The sequence below is a fragment of the Argiope bruennichi genome, chromosome 10, assembly GCF_947563725.1.
Source record: "Argiope bruennichi chromosome 10, qqArgBrue1.1, whole genome shotgun sequence".
In the NCBI taxonomy this organism is placed as follows: domain Eukaryota; kingdom Metazoa; phylum Arthropoda; class Arachnida; order Araneae; family Araneidae; genus Argiope; species Argiope bruennichi.
In genome coordinates this window covers 118,003,779-118,009,153 of record NC_079160.1, presented here as the reverse complement: position 1 = coordinate 118,009,153, position 5,375 = coordinate 118,003,779, and the positions used below count along the sequence as shown (strand labels likewise).

The 5,375-nt window shown below is 26.8% G+C and overlaps 1 protein-coding gene across 2 annotated transcripts in view; it reads left to right on the top strand.

Moving 5' to 3' along the window:
- Positions 1-3,426: 3,426 nt before the first annotated feature.
- The window catches only part of LOC129988116 (U24-ctenitoxin-Pn1a-like), a 31,019-nt gene continuing 29,070 nt past the window's right edge, over positions 3,427-5,375 (top strand). The window contains exon 1 of one of the 2 annotated variants that reach the window (XM_056096249.1): positions 3,427-3,515. The gene's annotated coding sequence lies outside the window, so the exon portion shown is untranslated. Of the gene's footprint in view, positions 3,520-5,375 lie in introns of both variants that reach the window. The other variant, XM_056096250.1, reaches the window with a different exon arrangement.

The following is a 5,375-nucleotide window of genomic DNA, read 5'->3' as shown; positions in this document are numbered from 1 at the left end:
CATCTTTTATCATGATAAAAAGAAAAAAAAAGCAGATATAATGTCTATACATCTCAATATATAAGCTATAAACTAATAATTAAAATTATAAACAATATGAATTTTATTATTTTTGTTTCCTTATAATATTATTTTATATTTTTGTTTCTTGAAAAATCTATAGGAATTAATTGATCTTTTCTATACAGAAATAGTGTTGAAATAAAAGGTTAAAAGGTTTTTCTGTCAAATGTATAATTTCAAAACTTAACATTTTTAAGATAACTGACTGTTTATGCTACATTTAGAAAGTGATAGCAAACAAACTTATTGGAAATAATTGGTCATGCAATAATATAGAAAAGAAGTTGCAATAAAAGTTTTTCCTATCATGAGTGTAATTCCACCTCTTAAAATTTATAAGATCACTGACTGTTTATACTACATTTAAAAAATAATGACAAAATTCTATAGGAAATAATTCATATTTCAGTAATACAGAAATAGAGTTGAAATAAAAGGTTTTTCTGTCAAATGTGTAATTAACATTTTTAACTCTTAACATTTTTAAGATAACTGACTATTTATGCTACATTTAGAAAGTGATGGTAAAGAAACTTTTTGGAAATAATTGATAATACAATAATAAAATAAAAAAGAAGTTGCAACAAAAGTTTTTCCTATCATGAGTGTAATTCCAACTCTTAACCTTTATAAGATCACTGACTGTTTATACTACATTTAAAAAGTAAATAATGACAAAATTCTATAGGAAATAATTGATATTTCAGTAATACAGAAATGGCGTTGAAATATAAGGTTTTTCTGTCAAATGTGTTATTAAAAACTCTTAAAACTTTTAAGATAATTGACTGCGTATGCTACATTTAGAAAGTGATGGTAAACAATTAATTGTGTAATTGTAATTTTTAATATTTCACCTTTATGAAATCACCGATTGTTTATATTACATTTAGAAAGTAATGACAAAAAAAAGTAGTAATAAGTCTATTCTTTAAATCTTCTTCGCTATTTTACCAGAAGAGATCCTTGAAATCCTATTTGCCTGTAATATTTATTTCCTTACTTAAAATATAGTGCTTCAGATTCATTTAGATAAACTTCCACTTGGTAATAGCATGCAGCGTATATTAATTAATTTCAATCTACTATCTGTTACATAATAAATTTCAATTATTTTTAATTTTTAGTATAAGAAGTATAAAGAAAGTACTGTAATTTCCAAAAAATTCAAATTCAAAAATCTGATGAATCTCCACGACGAACCTCTCTGAATCTCTGTGTTATCTTAGTTTGGCTTAAAACCATAAGAAGTTTAATTTTGTGCACTATCGAGTATTTTTATATCACGTTATTTATAAAAAATGTCTCTGTCTTATAACAATTATTTTTAATTTTAATTTCTTTTCTTCATTTTTTTTTTTTTTTTTTGCATAATTTGTAAGATGTTGTACCCGCCTATAAGTATCATCACATTCAAATGAATCATCACAAAAATGAACATGCTTATGATTGTATTTTGACAAAATAACTTATCTACCCTGTTTGAGCAGCTCAATAATTTTAATGCGTTTTTGTAAAGTCATTTTAGCTATTTTTAAATAACTGACTTCGGCGAAAATTTAATCCATAGAGATGAATGATTGCAAAAAAAAAATTAATTAAGTATTTTATATATCTTGGTTTTAATTATTTCCTCAACAAGATATTTTTAAACAAAATTTTATCGGGATGTAATTCATATTATTTTAAAAGCCTATTGTAGCTACGTTCAGTGTGCATTTCTAGCAATACCCTTACACATTCAATAATACCACGGGAAAGAGCAACAGTGTTTAAAAATGGGTACAATTTTAAAACGTTTCATCATCTCTTGATTATGAAGTTAAACCTTAATTGTAAGCACAATAAAAATCAACAATTATATCAAAAGCATGCTTTATACTGAAAGCAACTCTACAAAGAAAAATAATATCATGTCTTGATCATTAGCGATAGATAAGAAGCCAAAAGACGGCGTTAACAGTAGCAATGAAAACACATTGAAAGTGCATTTCTAAAATGAAATATATCGAAAAATATGTCTATAATATCTATAATGCTAACGTAAGTGGCACAGAAATCACTGTTATTACTTGCTGTCAAATGGCAACAGTGAAATGTGAACAAACCATGATACGAATTTCAGACTGCTTCATTGAATGATTTTGCAGCTGCATCGAATTTAACGTTTAGCTCAGGTAATTCACGAAAGTGGAAAATATTAGTAGAAATATTCTAGAGAGTATTTGCCTTATCTCCAAAACCTTTGTTCAGATAAAGAGAAGAAGATGTAAAAGAAATCAAAGTCAAAGTTTAATCTAGCACAAAAATAGATTTAAACATCGCCAAATGGGTTATCGATGTTATGGAAACTGATGTTCAGATCTTCCAAAACAATTATTTTCCAAAAATGTCTTATCTTAAGACTCTCAAAAAATTATCCTTTTAATGACATCCATTTCATTTCGGTACAATTTTTCCGTTAAATTTAATAATTTTTTAGCTTAATCTGATATAAAATTGATTTGATATAAGGTTCTTAATGTTAATGATGGAATTAAAACTCTGGAATCTGTTCCATCAAATCATTCAATTGCCAATGATGGAAGATTACTAACATAGCAGTAGAAATTTATAATTACTAACATTGCAGTAGAAGTTTCACTTGCGCTTTTATAACTTAATAAATACACTTTTTAATTTGCGGTCAACTGATTTCATTTGAATTCATGTTTTTTATTCCTATCAAATAATAATATGAATTTTTTCAAAAAAAATATGTGCATTGTATATGAATCATTTAACAACCAACAACTGGACACCAAAGGCACACCTAGGTTATTTTTTAGTTGAAAAGAAATAAAAGCGAAATTAAGCAGCAAGAAATTCATATCATTAGAAAGATAATATTTTTGTCTATTTAGATCTCATAAGCATAATTTTTGTAGTATATTTTCGATAGTGATAATGGAAAAAACAATCAAATTTCTACTGGTTAATTAAAAACTTTACTAAGCAAATAAAATTTTAAAAAATCGCTTGTTTACTAGATTTGTATTAAATAACCTGACTTGCAGAGCGCCAATAAATTAAGAAAGCATGCATTCATTTTTATTATCTGTAAAAATTTGCAATATGTAACTGTTACGAAAATAACGGAAAGTTCAACAAATAGCAACGATTTTATTTTTCTTTTAGGTTTGAAAATGTCAATTTATATTATCTAGAACAATTCAGAAACTTGTCAGACTTAAAAATGAATCAGCAACTGTCAGATCAGATAAGATAAAAAAAAAATGCAAATCCTGTTTTCCGCGAACTGAAACAGGAAGAGGAAATAGCAATTTCCTTTACGCCATGAATATGCTTTTTTTTCGCCTTGCTTGATATAAAGATACAAACAGTGTGGGTACATTTGATTGAGTTTAAACTGTATTTGAATGGAAGCTTGAAGAAATTCTAGACAGTCAGCGGTAGGTATGACTCTTCCTTTATTAGCATGATAGCTTGTTTGTAAATTACTTGACGCATCGTACCCTATTTGAAAATGAAAAATCTTTTTCAAAGCTCTAAAGATTTCATAAGCTTTTCGGTAGCTGCTGGCGTTGGAAACAACATCACATACATAACTTGTACATTTTAACTTGTCAGTAATTATGTAATAAAATTGCATAATTCTGAAATAGATGATGATTATAATTACGTTTTGACAAATAATAACTGTCATATAAATTTAATTTTATAATTAATTAGTTGATTTATCTTTGACGCTAATTCAAACACTTTGGTTTCAACACTTTTGTATTTACATATTAAATACATTAAATACAAATAATACCGAAAGTATCTTAATATTCTTCATAAGAAAAAAATTATAATTGGTTCTAACTTTGAAAAAATCTATTGCGTAATATTTTGATTTAATAAAGTAGAATAAATCCTTTCTAGAATAGAATTTTAAATGAATAAATTTTAATGTAGAACTGAATAATAAAATAAATATTCTTCAGAATATTTAATGTGCGTGTATGGTTTGGCACTCTACAAACCAGATTGTTTGAGTTACAGTTTTCAAATTTCGCACATGTATACTTTGGAGAATAATAATGTGCAACTCAATGAAATTTTTTAGAAATTTTAATTAAAATTTTAATTAAATAAAAATTAAGTGGAGTTTTAGCATTGTTCTCCGATAACCTTCAAAAATATTACTGCATAAAAATTAATTTTAAAATATTTCAAAATTTTTAAATAAAGCTGAATTGAATTATGTGTGCTTTTAAGTGATACCAATTTAATAACCATGAGAATTTTTACTAAGTTTTGGCAATTTAAAAAATTGCCCAATTTCCAACAATAGATAACATTGTTTCCCTGCGATTCAAACCATCTTCATTATTTCACGAAATACTTTATCACATAATTTTCTTCCACTGTTAAAAGCCAAAAAAAAAAAACCGATGGATTCTGTTAAATATCCGTAAAGTTTACTCGACAAATAAAAAAAGTGAAATTATTATATCGGGAAATTTAAAAAGTAGATGGACTGGGTATTTATGCTTTTCAATAGCGTTAGGATGTTATGGAATTATCTCCATAAGAAAAGTTCATGCATAGGATGAAAATTTGACGGAATCATGAACTTGAAGTAATAAAAAACCATTTATCTGAAATCAAATATAACCAATATTCCCGGCGAACCAGCTGGTCACCTGTGACGACTAGTATTAAAGTATTAGAAACTCTAAATAATTACAAAATAAGATAAAAATAATTAAAAATATCCTTTTCGTGGTCTCTGGCGCTCCTTTTGCAATTTGCCTTTTTTGCAACAGTAAACCATTAAATACAGAGGTGCAGTTATTTGCTGGATATTAGCTGCTTGCTGCGAAAAGACTCTTCAAAATTGGACTTAATTAGAAAATTAATTGGAAATAGATAGAAATATTAAAGGATTTTGTTCAAAACCTTCAAATCATTTTATTGACCAAAAATCAATTTTGCATCACTTTAAAATTTAGCAGTGACACTAAGCATTTTACTCAAGTACTCATTTTACCACTACAACTTTTTCTCTTATTTCGATAAATTTTTCAAAATAATCTGTGATGTACGTTATAGTAATACGATGGTATTAACCCGTAACTGGAGACGGGAGTCAAAATGACTCTGCTTTGTTCATTAGCTCTGATCATCATGTGGCATCTTGTCCTTGAATACAATCATCAAGTTGTTCTTTCAGCAACATCTTGGCAAAAGTCTATAAATACATGCGTATAACCGTGTTAATCTTTTTCAAAGGTTTTTTGTTGTTAATTATGGAGTCATTGACT